This window comes from Rhinatrema bivittatum, chromosome 5 (assembly GCF_901001135.1).
Source record: "Rhinatrema bivittatum chromosome 5, aRhiBiv1.1, whole genome shotgun sequence".
NCBI classification, from domain to species: Eukaryota; Metazoa; Chordata; class Amphibia; order Gymnophiona; family Rhinatrematidae; genus Rhinatrema; species Rhinatrema bivittatum.
In genome coordinates, this window is record NC_042619.1 from 269,416,895 (window position 1) to 269,439,391 (window position 22,497).

The window sequence follows — 22,497 nt, forward strand, 5'->3', positions numbered from 1 at the left end:
CTCCTCATCCCCCAGGCATGCACACATTCATTCTCACACACACAGACCCCCAGGCAGGCACCCATGCATTCACACACATACATCCCCAGGCAGACTCCCATTCATACACATGCACACACTAAAGGCAGATCCCCCTCTCTTTCTTTTGCCAGTAACCTCGGAATCTCTCTCATTCCTCTGCTGCCACTGTCACTGCTGCCGCATGGCTACTGGGGTAGGCGCCGATTGCTGCTACTGGCACTGAAGCCCATTCTGCTGCCTCCTCTGTGCAGGTCCCGTGGACTTCCACTTCCTCCATGCTGATCTCGTACATTGTGAGATCCGCCTAGAGAAAGTGCTACTCTTGCACATTACCAAAGATTACATGTGCCAATCACTAAAAAGTAATTTTTTTTTTTTTTACCATTGCTGTCTGATCTTAGTTTTCTATTCAGCTGGTCACAGGATTTTTTTTTCCACTTTCCCTTTCTTATTTTTTTGCCGATTCCTTTTATATTGTCTTCTTTTCTATTTCTTTTCTCTCCATCTTGTTCCCTCAACACACACAGTCAGGTTCTCATTCTCACATGCTTTCTCTCTCTCTCACACACACACACACACACACTTCACTGGCACATGCTATCTGACTCACACACTCAGGCTTCTCTCTCACTCCCACATGCTGTCTTGCTCAAGCACAGGCTCTCACTGTCACATGCACTCTCTCATACAATCATTCATACACACAGTCTCTCACTGGCACATGCTGTCTCTCTCACACACACAGAGGCTCCTCACATGCTGTCTCTGCAAACATTCAGGTCCTCACTCTCACACACAGTCTCTAAACTCACTCTCACATACAATCTCTCAACTCACCTCATACACGCACACATACACACTCTACAGACCTTCAGCCTCTCTCTCACCTCTGGGCCTCCTCTTCATGGGTCGCCGCAGGATGGGCTCTGCGGTGGCCCTGATCTTATCGGGCCACCCGCCGCAATGTGGGATCCATGGCGGCCCTGCTACTGAGCCTCTTCCTCTTCTCGGGCTGCTGCGACTTGGGATTCGCGGCAGCCCGTAAACGCTGCTCCTCTTCTGCACGTGCTGATGCTCCTCCTCCTCCTCCTTCCTGCCCGCTCGGCTCCGGCAACGTTTTCTTCCGGGGCCGTGCAGGCAGGAAGGAGGAGGAGCACCTGCACGTTTAGACGCGACTTTTTTCTTCGGGCCGTGGTGACGTGAGCTCCACCACGGCCCTGCCAATCTGCCTGCTATGTGTCGCTGCTCAGCCGCCAGTGGGATGAGGTCCACCGGCGGCTGCATGAGCCTCCCTGCACCCGGGGGCATTGGCTTCCACCGGCCCTGCTACCAGAATTTTCCTCAAGTGCTACTAGATCCCACATCATTTTTTCCAAACCTTCCTTCAGCTCCCAGAGGGCTGCTAGCAGGCCCAGTTTGTAATGAGAAAACAGAGTCAGTCTGCAGACCACAGACGGTTACTTCCGTGTGCTGGAAAACTATAGTAAGACCCCCCTCCCTCTCATAATATCAGGATCATCCATCAAGGAACAGAATTCTGTGTACTGCATCATTTGTCTGCTCGCGTGAGAGTAAAGGAAGGCCGAGCAGGATAACAGGAGACTCATTAGGCCTCATGCACCAGTGATGGGAATAATTATCTAGGCACTGCCACCAGCCTGTTTGCTAATGAGCATGGGGAGGAACCATAGGGTTTCATGGAACCACTTATTACTTAAAGTCTGCTAGCACACTGAAAAATGGTATTTTTCCTGCTAGTACCAGTTCTCTCAGGTACAGTGTACAATGTTCTTTTGAAAACAAAGTCTTTTGTTTCGCAAAGAAATCACAGCCTATAAGAAAGGCCCCTGCATTCCCAGAAACATGCCAACTGTATACCTTTCTATTATTCCCAAGTCTCCTTTCTTTTGATTCTCGCCAAAAGAATCTGGTTTTTTCTATTTACATTTATACCTTGCCTTTTCAGTCTGAAAAACACTGTCCAAAGTGGCTAACATCTAAAGAAATACAATTTCAATCAATCATAAAAAATTACAATAAAGCATAAAACATACTAAGGATATATTTTGTGAAACAGCTACATTTGTATGGTGGGGGGTCTCCATCAAATCACTTATGAGGAGAGGTTGAAGGACCTAATTATGTATATCCTGGAGGAGAGGAGGTGCAGGGGGGATATGATACAGGCCTTCAGATACCTGAAAGGCTTTAATGATGCACAATTAACAGCAAACCCTTTCCACTGGAAAGAAATCAGTAGAACTAGGGGTCACTTAATGAAACTCCAGGGAGGACGACTCAGAACCAACATCAGGAAATATTTCTTCACGGAGAGGGTGGTGGATGCCTGGATTGCCCTTCCGGAGGAGGTGGTGAAGACAAAAACAGCGAAAGAATTCAAAGAGGCATGAGATAAACACTGTGGATCCCTGAAGCCTAGAGGATGGAAATAAAGAAGAGCGTGCATGGGGGTAACTTGCTGCTGTGATAGTTACTACCCTTAACCAATAAGTCTTATACTTGTGATGCAACTCCAACATTGCTCTTTGCTTCAATTGCAAGAAGTAACGGGGAATTGGACTCAGTCTGACTTTGATGGTTTGAGAAACTAAGTATGAAGGTAACTTGTATGGCGAGGCAGATGCTACCCTCTGATGCTACCATTATAGGGGAGACCTGTATGGCGCAGCTGATGCTACCATAAGTTTGCTGGGCAGATTGGATGGACCGTTTGGTCCTTTTCTGCCATTGTTTCTATGTTTTTCCAAGTTGAACAACTTTGTGGGAAAAATGGCTGTAAAGATTAAATATATGGTAAGTTTTTTTTACCTGTAAAGAGGGTTCTCCCCCTTAAGAACTGTGAAGGATTTCAAAGGGGCGTGGGATAAATACTGTGGATCGATAAAGTCTAGAGGATGTGAATGAAGAGAAGAGGCATGGGGGTGGCTTGCGGGAATGACAGCTACAACCTGGAGATTAATACCCTTATTCAATAAACATACACACGGTTAATGCGACTCCAACATTGCTCTAAGCTTCAACGGCAAGAGGTAATGTGGAAAAAAGGATTTCCATTCACAAAAAAGCGGGGAGTAGCTTGCTTGTTACGGCGGTTACTACCCGAAACCAAATAAGCCTGATACTTCACTTTCAATGCATATCCAGCATAGCTCTCTGCTTCAACGGCAGAGGGGAATGAAGAAAAGAGGATTTATATAGTCAGACAACAACCAACAAGGACTGAATTGCACAGGCTGGGTAAATAAATAAGCATGGGAGTAGCTTGCTTATTGCGGCAGTTACTACCCCTAACAAATTAAGCTAGATACTTCACTTAGATGCAGCTCCAGCACAGCTCTCTACATCAATGGTGGGGGTGGAAAGTAAGTAGAACCAAAAAGTTACTAATAAGGGCCATGAGTAACAGATAAGTATGAGAGAAAAAAAAATAAGTGTGAAAGCTTGCTGGGCAGTCTGGATGGGCCGTTTGGTCTTCTTCTGCCGTCATTTCTATGTTAAGACAGCAGGATGAATTAGTTATTGTGTCATCCGATTTCATGGACATGAATACTGAGCACGTACGCAAGTTTCCACATGGGTCTGCTGTCTCATGAGCCAGAGCTTAAGCTTTAGCTAGGTAAGGGTACCCCCTTACCTAGCTAAAGCTTAAGCTAATTCGTCCTGCTGTCTATGGAGAGCTCCATTTAGAGCCAAGCAAATTGCTTTCTCCATCAGTCAGGCATGAATTAGCCATTACATATGGAAAGTCCTAACCTGAGGTTTGTACAGTGCAAGCACTTATATAAAGATAACCTGGCCCTACCAAATGGAGGGTGGACACCTGGGAGATTCAGGCTGCGCAGAGCCGCTTGTCCAAAAAGTTACTTTTACCCATAGGCGTCAGAATGGGATGGGGGTGTGTGTACGCATGCGGAGGCCATAGGCGCCCCCCCCAATGTCTGCCATCAAGCATTGGTGGCAACAGACAACACATTACATCTCTTCCTCCCACCCAACCTGGAAAAGCAAAATTGGTGCCAGTGGACGGCACCATCTTCCTTCCTATATCCCTTAGTTCGCTAGCTCCTCTCTTTTAAAACTGGACAAAGACTGCAACATTGGAGCTCCCGTAGCACTTCCTCCTCCGCCTCCTGAGCCACGTGATTCAAAGCACAATGCTTGGACCCCCCTCCCCCCGGCAGAGAAAGAGGAGGGACGTGCTGGAGTACCTTCAAGGCTGCAGTCTTCCTCCCATTTTCAAATGAGAAAAAAAAAGAGTCAGCGACTGAGGGGAACCAGAGGGGGGCAAGGAGGGAGTGAACCACAATGAGTGAAGGATTTGTGGGGAGGACAGAGGAAAGGAACCAGGATGGGAGAGAGAGGGGGGGGGGGGAAGGGACAGGCCTCTCCACTCGCCCCACCAGCATCCCATCTCTTCTCCCTTCAGCCTGCCCCATTACCCCTCCTCTCCTGTCGGGCTCCCATCTCTACCTCCTCCTCTCCCTTCAACCCCTCTCCTTTCTCCTGCTCCCACCCCTGCCCATACCCATAGTCCTAACTTTATCCCCCCACAAGAGAAATTAACAAAGGCTTAGCAGCCCCAAAATAGTACTGTATTATTTATGTATTTGAAATATTTTATATACAGGGATGCAATCAAAATGGTTTACAATGCAACATACATAATAAAAATATCACACAAATTAAATAAAAAGGTTGGTTGTAAGAAAAATAAGCTAAAAAAATACATAAATAAAAGCATGAAAAATAGATGAGGAAGGAAAAAACTTAAAAGGGGAGAAATGAGTTGACTGGGTACAGAGATAGGTTAGGTCGTGTCTTCGATGTTAAACACACATTTAAAAAGATACGTTTACGTTCTTTCATGTTTTCAAGATGTCTTATGCTGACAGGGATGAAATTCCAGAGCTAGGGGCCAGCAACTGAAAAAGCATGTTGTCTTGTGATATCAAGTCAGGCAATTCTGATGGTTGGTACTTGTAATAGGTTTTTATGGGCTGAGCGTAATCTTCTAGTGGGTCTGTAAATACAGAGTTCTGAACTAAGCCAAGTTGAAGTGTCATCATTTAAGATATTATGAATCATGAAGAGTATTTTGTATTTTATTCTGTATTCAATCAGTAGCCAAAGTGTAGAGTACTGGGGTAATGTCATCTCTGCGAGATTTGCCAGTTAGGATATGAGCTGCGGCATTATGGATTAGCTGCAGGGGGCGGATAGCGTGATGGCAAAGGCCGAAAAGCAGGGCAATGCAGTAGTCAAGGCTGCTAAAGATTAGAGATTGTAGAGTTCCTGACCAACTCAAGTTAGCACTGCTCAAACCTCTACTCAAAAAACCCAACCTTCCTACTACAGATCTGGCTAACTATAGACCCATAGCTAACCTCCCTATGCTAGCTAAAATTATGGAGAAAATTGTCAACAGACAACTTTCTGAATTCCTCGAAGACAACAATATCCTCACCAATAACCAATATGGATTCCGAAAGAAAAAGAGCACCGAATCCTTATTAGCCACACTAACGGACACCATTATCCTCAATCTCGAAAAAGGCCAACCTTGTCTCCTCGCGCTGCTGGATCTTTCCTCAGCGTTCGACACCATGAACCACCCTAGCCTACTGCAACGACTAACAGACATCGGCATCACTGGAGCAGCTTTCAACTGGTTTAAGTCCTTCCTAGAGAACAGAACATACAAAGTTAAGATAAACAACAAGGAATCTCACCCCATCCAAGTCAAGATGGGGGTACCACAAGGATCATCACTCTCCCCCACCCTCTTCAACATTTACCTTCTCCCACTCTGTCATCTACTTACTAACCTCAAGCTCACCCATTTCTTATTCGCGGATGACATTCAAATTCTCATCCCTATCACGGAGACCATACAAAAAACCATGGCCTACTGGAAAAAATGCCTCTCATCCATCAACGATCTTCTAACCAGCCTCAATCTGGTGCTAAACACCAAAAAAACGGAAATTCTCATAATAGCACCGGAGCATTCTACCCCGCCAACATCCAACAACTCTCCAGACACCTCAGGATATTCCACCGCACCTCAAGTCAGAGATCTGGGAGTACTACTAGACAACAGACTCAGCCTCAATAAATTCATAAATAACACTACAAAAGAATGCTTCTTTAAATTACATGTGCTAAAGAAACTAAAGCCCCTTCTACTCTACAGGGATTTCCGCACAGTACTCCAAGCCATCATCCTTACCAAATTAGACTACTGTAATTCACTCCTGCAAGGCCTTCCAGCATACACTACCAAACCACTCCAGATGGTTCTGAATGCTACTGCAAGGATCCTTACCAATGCCAAAAAAAGGGACCATATCACCCCAATCCTCCAGCATCTCCACTGGCTTCCCATCAAATATAGGATTCAGTTCAAGACTTGCACGATGATTCACAAGGCATTACATAACATCTCCCCACTCAACTTAACTTTCCAGCTTCAACTACACTCTTCTAACAAACCAACCAGAAGGGCATACCAGAATAGAATGATCACCCAACCTGCAAAATCTACCCTGAGGAAACGCGCTCTATCCACAGCAGGCCCGTCTCTCTGGAACTCACTACCACCGGACCTCCGCCTTGAACCGTGCCATACTACTTTCAAAGTGAAACTCAAGACTTGGCTTTTCCATCAAGCTTTCCCAGAGAGCTAAAAGCAAGAAAAACAAACTTCCAGCCTTGTCTTACAGCATTATTGTAATGTTCATATTGCGTAAGTTATATGTTTCAAGTTGTTTTCTGAGTTGATCTTAGTTGTTTCATAATAGATTTTACTTTGATTATTATCCGTTCATTATATTCGATATGTTCCATGTAAACCGCCTCCCCGGCGATAGTTATTTCTGTTAAATGTGAACCGGAGTGATATGTATTGTATACAGGAACTTCCGGTATATAAAAACCAAAAAAACAAATAAATAAATAAATTGTTCTGAAGTCTTCCTGGTGTAGTAATGGTCGAAGGCGTTTCAACATGTGCAATTTGAAAAATGAATTTTTTTTACTGTTCCAGACATGGAAAGACTGGAGTCAACTATGACTCCAAGACTACAGGCTTTAGATGAGACAGGTAATAATGTACTGTTAAGATCTAGATGTGCAGGGGGACTGCAGTCGGAAACTGGAATGGAGGATAGGTGAATGATTTCTCTTTTTGAGGTGTTAAGTTTCAACCTATTATGCGACAGCCAGGTTTTGATAGTGTTGATGTATAGGCAAACTATGGAGAGAGTGTTACACCAGGACTTCGAATACGGAACAAAAAACTGCATATCATCTGCATAGATTTTGAATTGTACATTTAAACTGTCTAATAAATAGCATAACGGCAGTAGGTAAATGTTGAAGAGAATGGGGGAAAGGGCAGAGCCTTGTGGAACACCTGAGGAAATAGAGTATTGAATGTAAGAATAAGGACCAATATTTATTTGATATTGACTGTTGGTAAGAAAGGAATTGAACCAACTGTAAACCGAATCCGTGATACCAATTGAGTGTAATCTGGATAGTAGTATAGAGTGATCTAGGGTATTGAAGACCGCTGAAATGTCCAGGAGCACTAATATATAGTCTACTTTAGAGTCAAGGCCTCTGAGTAATGTATCGAAGGATGATAATAGTAAAGTCTCAGTACTATGACTTTTTCGAAAGCCATGCTGGTTCGGGTGTAGAAGCTCATTGTCATAAGAGATAGTTGTTTAATTGGCGAAGGACACTTTTCATTCAGTCACTTTGGCCAGGGTGGTAAGAGAATCTATAGGGCGTAAATTATTCAGATTGGAGAAATCTTAGTTTTTCTTTTTTTGGATTGGTAATATGGATGTCTTTTTGAAATGCCGGTATTCAGTGACTGGTTTATTAGGTTGACAAGAAAATCATATATTGGAATAGTTAGGGCTTTTAAATATTGTCCATGGCAGGGATCGAATTGGCAAAAAGATATTTTTATCTTAAGAAGAACACGTGATATGTCGGAGTCAATGGGAGAGAATGAAGACCAGATGCAGTCCACCTTACTTACTATTAGAATTATTGAGATAGATTACTGTAAGTGAGCTTGGATGCTATGCAAATTATTTTGTTTTTGAAATGGGAAGCAATTAGATTGTAAAACTCATTACTGAGAGCTGACAGAAGAGAAGTTGGTGGAGTTAATTTCTTCACAATGTTGAATACTGTAGAGTTGTTACCATTGGCTGCTTTGATTTGAGGAATAATAATTATTTTTTGCTAAGGAGATTTCCTTTCTGTATTTTCTGAGGCAAATGAAATAGTTTTTTTTTAATTTAAGGTTTTCTGTTTTCTCCAGAAATATTCTGATTGTCTCAGTTTAGTTTTTAGTAACCCAAGTTTGGCCAAATACCAAGCAACAGAGCATTTAGGTTTGGAGAAAGATTGCGAAATGGGTGCTATAGAATCTAATACCTTAGAAATAGTATTATTCCAAAGGGCCACTGTGGAATTAACATCTGGTAAATGGAACGTGGCAGATTATCTGTAAGGTGTACTGCAAACTGTTCAGGATTGATTTTTTTACGTTTGGAAATAAGTAGAGAGACCAAAGATGGATTGGGATAGTTGCTAGTCCCAAGATAGGTATGTAATTGAATTAAACTGTGATCAGACCAGGGAATAGAAAACACTGACAGTTGTTACATCTGATTTTATGAATTCAGGGTTACAAAAAATTTGATCTAGAATATGACCGAATTTGTGAGTTGGGATAGCCACATACTAATTCCAGCCTAGGTCAGAGAAGGCATCAATAAAGCAATAGCTGTGGTGTGATGATTGAGTGAGTCAAAATGGATGTTAGTCACCTGCAATCATGGTTTTGGTAAGATCTACTGGGAGCATATATATAGTTTCAATGAGAACAGAGGGATCATGATAAATTAAACCAGGAGGACAATACACCAGCAAGATGTTTAAAATGCTAGTGAAATTAGAAGAATTTCGAAGGGAAAAATTGAAGAACGATTTTTTGAGGAGACAGTGTGGATTTGCAAAGGGCTAGAAGGCCACCACCTCGACAAGTAGATCTAGGTTCCAAGATGGAAGAGTAACCAGGAGGACAGAGTGAATTAATGGTAACATTATCTATATCTGTGAGTCAGGACTCTGTAATAAGAAAACAGTCAGGTTTTTTGTCTGTCAGAATGTCATATATGATGGTGGTCTTCCTAAGTGATTGTGCATTACAGAGCAGTAGTGTGAAGGAGGAAAGGAGTAAAGGTGCCAATACTGAAGGAGATATATTGACCAATGAAGTTCTAGGAACTGGTTTAGATTTGAATGATTTATACTTAAGTTGAGGCTTTAAATCGCCATATTTACCATGTCCAGTTACAATGGGTATATCCATGGTAGTGCAGATTGGGATAGGGAGGTGGGGGGTAGAGGACACAGTTATGAAGGAGGAGTGAATGAAAAGAAATTAACTGTATGATTACTTTCTGTAGCTGGTCGCATGATGGTCGCACAAAGGGGCGCGCCCCTTTGTCACACCCCTTCGGCACGCAGCACCTCCAGTGTCGCTGCGGGCTGTTTAAGCTTCCACCCCAGATGACATCAGGAGGTGGGTAGAGCGAACGAGTCCCGATGACAGGTAGTGGCAGTGATGGTAATGGAGGCTGCGGGAAGGTAAGTTCAGAGCGCTGCTGCAGGTTGATGTTGAAAGCCCAGAAAGTTCAGCTCCAGAATGGCAAAGGAGCAGCATGGAGAGAAGGATGCTTTGGCCCCTCCGGCATTGCTGCGGGCTGTGTAATGTTGTGGCCACAGAGCCTTCATTGTTTTTCTTGGGGGCAGACCTCTCTTTCTGACTCCCAGATATCTTCTTTTTCTCTCCTGCCTCCCCTTCAGCACTCCACCTATATCTCCATCTTCCATCTCCTTCAACATCCCACCTCTCTCCCTATACCCACGTCTTCTTGCTCTCTCCCCCATCTCCCTCTTCAACACCTTGCATCTCCCCTATCACCCTCACCATTCCCTCTTGCCTCTTGTCCCATCCCCCCTCCCCTTCTCCCTGTTTCCATTCCTTCCTGGTATCTTGTCTAATGACATAGGCTTCCCTGCCATGCTCAACCCCTGACCTGAGGAATATCTGGCAACCAGCACCATAGGGTGGTGACAGCCTTTCTATACATACAGAATCTACATGGGAAGGATTCCCCACCTTGATCCTCGGCATCGAGAACCCAACACCTTGCTCCTAGACAAGGAGTGGCACAGCTGTTCAGCCCCATTCAGAGGGCCCTTAACCATAGGCACCCTCCTTAGGGACTCTACCTTCCAGGCAGAATGCTGATGCACTCTAGAAGACATGCACTCACAGCTGTAACAGTTGGAGACATGGCCCAGGCCAAAGCAATGATAGCAGATGGCCTACATATCCATAATGAACATCCATTGCTCACAGATATAAGCCTGAAGCCACTGAGTGTAGGCTTCTTGGCCTTGAACAACTTTGTTTAGAACTATAAAGCTCTGTGTGAGGTGCTGCTAAGACAGCAACAAGACAGAAGACAAATTGGTGCAAAGAATTTAAGAGACTGGACACATATATGCAGTAGCTCAGATAAAGAAAGATTGAGGGGCTCATGAGGCAGCAGATGAGCATGCGGAAAGTCTGTGTATGCTCAGTGAAGTCTTTACTGAGCTGAGAGCTGGGTCTGTGTTGGCACTGGCAGATGACATCATCCCATGCATAATGGCCAAAGCTGTAGCTAGCCTATGGACAATGTGGCCTCAGACATAAGCACCATGCAGTAGGCGATGCAGCGGCTCCCTTATAATACAGCTGAAGAGTGTGTTTCCTCCTCCTGATGCAGCCTTTGGGGCTAAACATCTCTGCTGCCCCGGGGGTGTCACAGTCGGGGTAAGCTGGGTCTGGGATTTCCCACTCTGGGGCAAACCTGGACCAGATCTTCTGCCTGGACCAACCACCTCCCCCTTGGGTCAGCCCTCTGGTTCTGCTGGCCAGCAAGACTTAGCTAGAACAGGAGAGTGGATCTGGAACTGGGAACATAGCTGACACTGAAGACAGGCAGGGCTGGAGACAAGGACTGGAACAAGAGACAAAGTGGGTCTTTGAGACAGGCAGGGCTGGAAGTAGGTGCAAGGCCTGGGACTGAAGACAGGTCAATAACTGGGAATAAGGCATGGAATAAGAGGATCGAAGACTAGGACTCAACCACAGGAACTGAGCAAGGAACACAAACATGAAATAAGGAACTAAGAATGGCAGGTGTCCCAAGGCAAAGCAGATAAAAGGCCTATGCAGGCCACAAGGCAGGACTAGGTGAGCTTAAAAGGCCGAAGGACAGAGCAGGAAGGCCGTGGAGGATACTACGCAAGACAGGAGCAAGAAAGCCAGAGTGACCATGCAGTAACAAGGAAAGCAAAGTGGACCAATGCAAGGAAACAAGGTGGCTTGAAGAGGCACAGAGTTGTGGAAGAAGCTGGGATCAACAAGTAGATGGTTAGGATGGGATACAGTGTGGCTGCATGAGGACCTCTGCTGGCGGGAAGGCTGACAAGCAGCAGGGATTGTGACAGGGAAAGAAAAGCCTGCTGTCCCTCTTCCCTCAGGGCCATCTTTGAGGGCAGGAGGAGAGCAAATTGAGGTAATTATCCTAGTACTCATGCTTTGGGGAACACTTTTGTAACATTGCCTGATTTCTTATATGTTGAGAAGGTGGTGTAGTGTCGGCCATATGGTCCAAAAGGAGGAGGAGCGAAGGCAGAGCAGCATCTGCCCCATGGCACGAAAAAGTCATAGTCAGCTGTGAGGGCTGATGGGGAAGGTTGCTGCTGCTGCGAAAGGGTGTATGTGAGAATAAGAGTGTAAGCATGTGTGAGAGCAGGTGCGAGCAAAATAAAGCAAGTATGAGAGTGTGTGAGAGAGAGAGCAGGTCAGACTGCGTGTGAGCAGGTAAGAGAGAGAGAACATATATGTGTAGGATTCAATTTGTGTCAATAAACTCTGCCTCTTCCAATCCATGACTATTTCAACATGACTGGAATCAAAAGTTCCCAGGTATGGAGAGCAGGGAATTTTTTTTTAAATATGGAGTATTTAATTATTAAATGTTGTTCTATTCGTCAGCTGTTTAGAAATCTTTTTTAATTTTTTATTTAAATTTTAAAAAATCCATACCAAGAATCTAGATATAAAGAAACATTACAAATACAAATACCATACAAAGAAAAACAAAAGCAAAAATATAGAAACATAGAAATGACGGCAGAAGACCAAACGGTCCATCCAGTCTGCCCAGCAAGCTTCACACATTTTTCTCTCATACTTATCTGTTTCTCTTAGCTCTTGGTTCTATTTCCCTTCCACCCCCACCATTAATGTAGAGAGCAGTGATGGAGCTGCATCCAAGTGAAATATCTAGCTTGATTAGTTAGGGGTAGTAAGCGCCGCAATAAGCAAGCTACACCCATGCTTATTTGTTTTACCCAGACTATGTTATACAGCCCTTATTGGTTGTTTTTCTTCTCCCCTGCCATTGAAGCAGGGAGCTATGCTGGATATGCGTGAAGTATCAGGTTGTTTTTTTTTCTCCCCTGCCGTTGAAGCAGAGAGCTATGCTGGATATGCGTGAAGTATCAGTTTTTCTTCTCTCCTGCCGTTGAAGCAGAGAGCTATGCTGGATATGTGTGAAGTATAGGTTTTTCTCCCATGCCGTTGAAGCAGAGAGCCATGCTGGATATGCATTGAAAGTGAAGTATCAGGCACATTTGGTTTGGGGTAGTAACCGCCGTAACAAGCCAGCTACTCCCCGCTTTGTGAGTGCGAACCCTTTTTTCTTCTCCCCTGCCGTTGAAGCAGAGAACTATGCTGTATATGCTTTGAAAGTGAAGTATCAGGCTTATTTGGTTTGGGGTAGTAACCCCCGTAACAAGCCAGCTACTCCCCTCTTTGTGAGTGCAAATCCTTTTTTTCCACATTTCCTCTTGCTGTTGAAGCTTAGAGCGATGTTGGAGTCACAGTAAGCATGTGTATGTTTATTGAATAAGGGTATTGTCTCCAGGCAGTAGCCATCATTATGGCGAGTCACCCACTCTTCATTGGCGGCCTCTTGACTTTATGGATCCACAGTGTTTATCCCACGCCCCTTTGAAGTCCTTCACAGTTCTGGTCTTCACCACTTCCTCCGGAAGGGCATTCCAGGCATCCACCACCCTCTCTGTGAAGAAATACTTCCTGACATTGGTTCTGAATCTTCCTCCATGGAGCTTCAAATCGTGACCCCTGGTTCTGCTGATTTTTTTCCTATGGAAAAGGTTTGTCGTTGTCTTTGGATCATTAAAACCTTTCAAGTATCTGAAAGTCTGTATCATATCACCTCTGTTCCTCCTTTCATCCAGGGTGTACATATTTAGATTCTTCAATCTCTCCTCGTACGTCATCTGATGAAGATCCTCCACCTTCCTGGTCGCCCTTCTCTGTACCGCTTCCATCTTGTCTTTGTCTTTTTGTAGATACGGTCTCCAGAACTGAACACAGTACTCATACATGCTGTTTAGTAGCCCACATAACAGGGAAGATTAAAACAAGGAAACAATTTTTTAAGTAACAAACAAGTTATACTTATAAGCCTAATCCAAAATATTAAGAGACAGGAGATGAAATTTCTCTATTCTGAAGGAATCCTTCCAATTGAATAGGATCAAGAAAAAACACTTATTTCCTTGGAATTTTTATTTATTTATTTTATTTGAAAATTTGTATATACCAACATTAGTAGGGGAACATCACAACAGTTTCCATAAAACTGCAAATTTAGCAATCAGGCTTTACAAAGAACTATGAACTGGATTATGAACCGCTTAAAACAGGTTAACGTAAGGGTAAAAGGGAGAAGGGTTGTCAGGAACAACAAAGGGAATTATCAACTGCTTAAACTATAACTTAATTTTATCATACACTTACAAGGAAACCCCTAAGGCAACCACCCTTACATCTTGGTATGTCTGTGAAAATCACAATTTAATGACACAAAAAGCAAGTGTTCTTGAGATATTTCTTTTTATTTGTACAGTTTTACCATTATTAATGATTTATATTTGATTTTACTGCTTATTGTTTTATGAGGAAGCTAATGTTCCTGTTTTTCCATTATTGTACTACATGCAGAATCTGGCTTCTTGCAGTTCCCAGTTCAGTTTGTGTCTGAATTTAGGATTTCTTTATTCTGTAGTTGGTGGAGGTTTGTGTTTTGCATGTGTGACAGAGGTGAGGAGTTCTGCTAGCATGCAGTTTCTGTGTAGGGATCTATAGCAGCTTCGTTTGTTCTGTTTTCCTAATAGGAGGTGTATTGGTGTTTTAGGGCTGGGTGCCCCACTTTTGGACCAAGGGCACATTTGTATCTAGATATTAATAGTAATAGTGTTACTATTTAACTGAGTCTTCTAGCTTGTGGTGTAGTGTATTGTGCACAAGGTGAAGATGCACTTTTTCACTTGGCCATAGGTGCCAAACTGCCTGGCTATGGCTCTGGTAATAGCCAATTCATGCCTGCTTGTCGACCAAGAATCCCTTTCTGTAGTTTTACAAAAATGTCTTTCAATTAACCACTCTGCCCTTCTATTGTAACCATCCCCATACCACATTGCTGGATGCGTCAACTAGGCGACAAGAGGCATTACCAGACAGTACAACAGCACTTAACAGCAGCAGGGGTGGAAATGAAATACAGCAATCAAAAAATTAAAAAAAAAAAGTCTACACAGTAAATAAGTGGGAGTGAAATTTAAAAAATATGGAATACAAGCTCTAATTTTTGTGTCCATGTTATTTGGAGACAGTTTTAGAACATCTTAGTACTTCTACTTCCAGCTCATCTGGAGAATATGGTTCCCTATCCTGCTATCCCTTGGGTAGTAATTTTATCTCGAAGAGATAAAAGCAACTAACTAGACATGCCATAGTTAATACAACAGCAGTCCATTCCAGCTGGGAAAGAATAATTTGTCAGGGCTGAACGGAGAGACCTTATTTAAAACTAAAGAAACCTTTTGGAGAAGGTGAGAGAGAGCCAAGAAAGCAGTAGTTTCCAGAAAACTCAGTAAAGGGGAATGCCAGAGAGCTAACTAAAATTAAATACACCGCAGTTCACAGATCCTGTGGGCCAAGATGAAATATTAAGAAAGGAAGAGCTTGAAACCAGCACAAACTAATAAAATGCTGCTGGAAATTCCAAGCAAAGAGATAATATTCTGAACGTGGCTATATATATATATATATATATATATATATATATATATATATATATATATATATATATTATATATATATATTTTTTTTTTTTTTTTTTTTTTTTTTTTTTTTAGGAAGTGATTTGCAAAGGCGACGGCTCAGCCAGTTGATTATGATTCTTGGAGGCAGCCCACAGTGCATGCGACAGGGTTTCTTCCACTACGTCTATGGTGAAATCCTTATTCCAGTTATTTTTAAACATTTTTGAGTTAAGGAACTCTTTCATAATATACTGGGAAATTCTGCAGAAAACCAAACCTCTCCCCTCTCACCTTGTGGAAAAAGCAGTCTAATTCAACAGGGTGCCAAAGAAACTGAACCTCAAGCCCCACCCCATCAACCTACCACCTCCCATTCAAATCAAAAAATCTCCAAATTCTCCTACTTTATGCCCCACTGGAGCACTCCAACACAACCTGTCCACCCTAATTGAAATCATCGCATCCAACATCAGCATGGATACCCCCGCAATCGTCCTGGGCGACTTCAACCTACACATTGATAAAACTCCCCCCTCACCAACCTGCGAACTACTCCTAGATACCATGACAGCCATGGGCTTCACACAAATAATCAACACCCCCACTCACATTAAGTCTGGACATACCCTAGACTTAATATTTATCACCAAGCAAATATCACAGACCTACACACCCACAATCTCCACTATCCCATGGTCTGACCACAAACTTATCCAAACTAATCTACAAACTGGAACACCCACCCCCAGAGACAAATATAATAAATCAATCAAATTTACCAATCTATGCACAAGCAATGAGCTAACTGAAATACTACCAAACAGACTAAAAGCCCTTGACAAGAAAGACACAAACTCCGCAATGAACTCATGGATCTCCATCAACTCGGAAGTAGCAAAGATCAAGTGCCCAACTATTAAAAAGGAAATAAAGACCAACAACACAAAGCACCCTGGTACACCCCAGAGTTAAAAAAAAACACCAAACACCTACGAAGACAAGCCGAGAAAAAATGGAGAAAAGACCCAACCCCCCAATTAAAAGATAGATACAGAACCATTCTATACATATACAGAACTGACACAGATAAAGCCAAACGTGACTACTATGCTAAAAAGATCCACGACTACCAACATACGGAGTGAAGGCATGTACCAAACTTCGGTATATAAAAGACGCAACATAAATAAATAAATATAAGCCGAAAACCCTATTTGCTTACGTTACTGACCTGACACAACCGACCATCAACACACCTTCTCAAGAAAACCCTACCAGAACCTGTGAAGATCTCACCCAATATTTCAACGACAAAATCACCAAAATAATCACTTCCAACCCACTCATTAGCAAGCCTACACCCAAACTACCACACTTAATCACAACTTCTTGGACCCACTTCGAAACAGTTGCTTCAACCGAAGTTGAATCAATCATCCAAAATCTAAACCCCGCCGCACACCCCCTTAACCCCATCCCAATAAAACTCCTAAAGCAAATCGCCAATACCATGGCCAGACCTATAACAGACATAGTTAACATATCACTTGAACAAGGCATCTTCCCAGACAGTCTCAAATGAGCTGTCGTCAAGCCAACCCTCAAAAAACCTCAGTTCGACAACCAATTCATAACCAAGATCCTAGAAAAAATTGTCAACTGTCAACTCACTGAACACCTGGAAAACCTGAATATACTATCACCCTCCCAACATGACTTCAGAAAACACTTCAGTACTGAAACATTACTTCTTACCCTTACCGACCACACCCTCAGAGGCCTTGACAGCAGACACTCCCACCTTCTGATCCTACTTGACATATCTGCCGCATTTGACACTGTCAACCACGAAACATTATTAATCAGACTAAATGAAATCGGCCTATGCAACACCTATCAGACCGATCCTACAAAGTCAGACTAAATGCATCTGAATCCAAACAAATTCCCCTTACACATGGTGTCCCTCAAGACTCATCCCTCTCATCCACCCTCTTCAACATTTACATCCTACCCCTATGTGCACTCCTATCCGAATTAAACCTATCTTACTTCATATACGCAGACGATGTTCAAATCTTGCTCCCCATAAAAGAGAATATTGCAACACCCTAAAAATCTGGGACACCTACCTTCAGAAGATAACACAGCTACTCTCACAGATGTCACTTTACCTCAACCACAAGAAAACTGAAATGTTACTCAAAACTAACAAAGCCATCACAACACTCAGTCACAACCACGCAAAATATGTGATGGACGAGAAAATAGTCCCCACTGTCAAAGACCTCGGCATAGTCATAGATGCTGAACTTAACATGAAAAACCACATCAACTCAATAATTAAAGATGGATTCTTCAAACTTCAAATCCTAAAAAAAGTTAAACCGCTTCTCTACATCCATGACTACTGAACAGTCCTCCAAGCACTACTATTTTCCCAAACTCAACTATTGCAATGCTCTCCTCCTGGGCCTCTCGTCCACCTCCCTTAGACCACTGCAATTACTACAGAATGCAGTGGCAAGATCACTCACAAACACCAAAAGATCCTATCATATCTCACCAACACTCAAAAATCTACTCTGGCTACCCATCTCACACAGAATTTATTTATTTATTTATTTTGTATACCGACATTCGATCGAGATATCACATCGGTTTCCAGGTAACAGGTTGAATAGGGCGAGATCTGCCCTATTTTACATTGTAACAAGATAACAATTAATTAAACAATTGAAATAAAAAACTTTGTAACAGTTGAATACAAATAAATGTGAATATAAATTTGTAGCATATAACCTATATACAATATATACAATTTGACTTGGTTACGAAATAGATAGGGCGTCAGGGGAAGTGGGAGGGAGTGGGAAAGGGGTCGGTGGAGGGAGTGGAGGTGAAGGGGGGGGAGGGAGGAGAATACAATATAAAGTAGAGAATACAATATAAAGTCTTAACCCTAATTCACAAAGCACTTTACAATAAGAAGTTTGACTGGCTGAGCTCCGCCCTATATTTTCACCCCCCCCCCCCCCCCAAAGAAAACTATGTTCCACTAACACCGGGCTCATTCCAATACCCTCACCAAAAATAGCACACTTGACCACAACAAGGGAGCACACCCTAATGATAGCAGCAGGACCCTCACTCTGGAACAGCTTACCACCTCAACTCAGACTGGATCCCACAACTCAATCCTTCAAAAAAACCTCAAAACATGGCTCTTTAAAACAGCCTTCCCGACAGCGACCTAATGCCCATCTTCACTAGCATCAAAACTAATTCGTCCTCCCCCAACTAACTGGTCCACTCTATTTTATTCTGCATTATACAGTTAAATTATTATACTCTGTTACTCTATAAATGTTATACTGTTTAATTTTTGTTGACCCTGTTTCATCGTTACCCATATTTCCTTCTAAATTATATTGTTACAGATGATACGAAGTTATAATGTAAAATAAGGAAGCATAATTCTTATTGGACCTGCGTTACACTGTAAACCGATGTGATATGCCAGATTGAACAGCGGCATATAAAAACAAATAAATAAAATAAACTGGGACAATACCCATAATGGATTCTCCTTTACAAGAAAATAAACCTCATTTTTTCCAGACTTTCTTTATAAAACCATAGTTTTTACTGTTAAAATTGCAAAAAGCATTCGTTTTCAACTATATTAGTTTTGGCAACTGGAATGTTTGTTTTAAAAACAGACACAGAATAGCTGACTTCAGAGGCACCTGTGCGGCCATCAGGGCAGAGCAACGCCCTCTGGGCCACTCTCATGTGTCTGCCATCTTCAACAAAGGCTAGTGAACTGTAGGTCAGTGCCCTACTCCTGCCATCCAGAGAAGGTCACCTGCCTAATACACCCCAGGGGAAGCCACTGCAGACAGCCAATCTGACCCAAACCCACAGAGCTTAAAGAACTCTTTATCTACACTTATCCTCTGCCGCAGCTCAGAGCGGTTCACATCTTAAAAACATTCACAATTAGAAATACATTAAAACTATACAATAACAAAAAAATGGTTAAACAAGCAAAATAGAATGTCAGGAATTATTTGGAAAGAAATAGAGAATAAAATAGAAAAATATCATAATGCCTTTGTAGAGATCCATGGTGCCACCGCACCACGAGTACTGTGGGCAGTTCTGGTTGCTGCATCTCAATTAAAAAAAAAAAGGACCTAGCAGAGAGAGGCAACAAAAATGATAAAGGGGATGGAAAAGCTCCCTTGTGGAGAAAGGCTGAACAGATTAGGGCTTGGTAGCTTGGAAAAAAAAAGAGTTGACTGAGAGGGGAAATGACTGAAATGTATAAAATCATGAGTGGAGTGGAACGGGTAAATAGGGAATGGTTAGTAACCTTTCAAACAACAAGGACTAGAGGACACTCCATAAAAGTAACTGGCAGATTTAAAACAAATTGTAGGAACTATTTTTTCACTCAGTTCATAGTCAAGATATGGAATCTGTTACCAGAGGACATAGTGAAGGCAGTTAACATAGTGGAGTTCAAAAGAGGATTGGACAAGTTCCTGAATGAAAAGACCATAACAGTTATTAGCCAGGTAGACTTGGGAAAGCCGGCACTTATCCCTGGAAGCGAGATACAAGAAATAGATCAATTACTGGGGACCTAATAGTACTTGTGACCCAGACTGATCACTGTTGGAGACAGGATGCTGGGCTTGATGGACCTAGGTCTGACCCAGCATGGCAATATCTTATGTTCTTAGGAGTAGAGACGTTTGTTTAGACACAGGAAATATTGAAAAATTAATATTTGCTTGATTTACAACAAAATCATAAAAAAAACAATGCAGTTTGCAAAGAAACCAATATAATAATTATGATAAAAGTAGTACATAAAATGAGATAGTTAAGCAAGAAAATATCCCAGAGGTGTACGAGGGGAAACTATTACTCTGGACACTGTGCAAAGGGGAAAAATACATTTTGGAATTAAGATCTGTTTTTCCATAACTTAAGCCATCATCTGTGTGCCCTTCTACACTGTTTGCCAGCTCTCTTTCCTCTCCTGGGGCTTTCTGAGGAAAAGAAGAAACTTGTTGCAACTCTGCCGATGAGAGTTAATTAATACACACACACACACAGGGGATACCTGAGGTACATTATCACCCCTACAGTCTTCTATTCAATGTCGATTTTCATAAAATCAAACTGAAGTCTCATGAAGAAGTGAGATGGGCCAGAATCACAGACTACCAATGAGAGAGTTGGGACTGGGAAACCCTAGGAGCTTTACTGTACATCAAACCTCCAAGAAACCAAGAGAGGCCTAATCATGGATGCAACAATGGGCTGAGAAGCAGGGAAATCAGGATTCAAACCCTACTCCCCCTTGAGCAAGTCACTATATCTCCCATTGCCTCCGATAGCCACGTAGACTGAAAGCTCTTTTAGGCAGGAATTTAATGGACTTGAATTATTAATAATGCTGTATGCCACCTTGAGCATTATTTGGAAACTATGAAAACTATTATTATTATTTTCTGCTTATCTGGAGTGATGGGGGTGAATCGCTGGCATTCTGGCCACCCAAGGTGAGCGCGGTTTGTAGAAAGCTTGCTCAGTGCATGTCTTCCCTATGTCCGATTCTAGCTGGCAAGCCCTCCATACACATTTGAAAGGAAACACCACACTTGCTTTTCAGAGAAAGACCTGCACAATCACACTTGAACAGAAATATGTAATAGCTAGTGGCTGATCATATTCTCATCTAAAACACTCAAACCGCAATTAGTTCACATGCAGTTGTTTGTAATCAATTCCACACTCTTCTGTTAGTATTTGTGCATACAGAGCCATGAACATGCTAAGGAAGAAATGATAAAATTGTGTAAATACTACAAAACACTGTTACTAAATTCATATCTAGTATGGGCTTTTAAGTATTGAAAAGGGCCATCTTCTTGCAGGGAAAGTCCTAAATCAGCCAATAAAAGTTCATCTGTGCGGCTATTTGAACAGAAGTCTTTTCTATAGCAGCAAAATATGTGGCTGCCACCCGGCCAGAAATGACTTGAACCAGGGTCACTACGAACCTGCTGCTGTACCTTCCATAACCTGAAACTTTTACTGGACACTACTATTTTTCCTTCTTTAACTACCCTTTTCCTTTAACCACTGTACATTACTTTGGCAGCACGTGTAAAATGGATTGTCACGCCAATAAGGTTATCCGAATCGCTATTCTTAATTCGGAGCACTTAAGGTGCTTTACACAATCTCTCCCAGCCCATGAGCAGGGCCAGTTGCAGGTCTCGCACAGCCTTAGCACGGAATGGGAAGCGCCAGGAGCAGAGCAGGCACGGGGAGGAAGGGGAAGGGCCTGGTGGAAGCAGCACTCCTGCTCGACCGTATCCACAGACCAGAAACGTCCCAGACACAATGAATCCGTGTCTCCCTCCCTGCTTCTCCTCAGGAGTTCATTTCGTAACCTAGACAGCCTGGAGTCCTGGTGAGGCGCTCCCGGGGGGGGGGAGCACGCGCGCTCTCTCTCACTTTTTTTTTTTACCGGGATCCCCCCCACTCCCTCCCCCTCCCTCGATAGACAGCGCCTACCTGCAGCGGCTCTGGAGCACTTCAGCGGTGAGAAGGGAGAGAAGGGGCAGGGCGGAGGCTCTATAAGGCCCTCGGCTCCTCCGCTCTCATGTGACGGGACAGGGTGGTGCCGGCCCCAGCTCCCTCGCCGCTCCTCCTCCTCCTCCTCCTCCGACGCGCCCTTTCCTCTCCTTCCGAGCTGGAGCGGGTTACACAGCAATGGCAGCAGGAGGGAGGTGCAAGAGCCTTGCTGCCTTCTTTCTGTGAGGGTGGAGTGGGGCTGCCGGATTAAACAGGCGAGGGGGCTTTATTTATTTTAGCTCAATAAGAATAACAAAGTTTTTGAAGAGTAGCAGGGCCCTGGGTAAAAGAACCAGAAGCATCAAAGGCTCCTGGCCACAGCACAATAATACATTCGCCAGTAGGAAGCCGCTAGCCCCTCAGTGCTGAACTGGTGACGTGTTATTTGGATTTATATATTTAACACTTTTTTTTTTACACACCGCTGTCTACAGTGGCGCACGAAGCTGTTTGCAAAGATTCTCGAGCTGTATAATGCTTACTTTCTTCAGCTTTACAGTCACATCTGAC

General features: G+C 43.1%; 1 protein-coding gene across 1 annotated transcript in view; it reads right to left on the bottom strand.

The window, feature by feature from the left end:
• Positions 1-22,064, bottom strand: part of ANXA4 (annexin A4) — a 62,215-nt gene extending 40,151 nt beyond the window's left edge. Inside the window, exon 1 of the mRNA XM_029604011.1 lies at positions 21,928-22,064. The gene's annotated coding sequence lies outside the window, so the exon portion shown is untranslated. The remainder of the gene's footprint in view (positions 1-21,927) is intronic.
• Between the last annotated feature and the right edge of the window lie 433 nt (positions 22,065-22,497).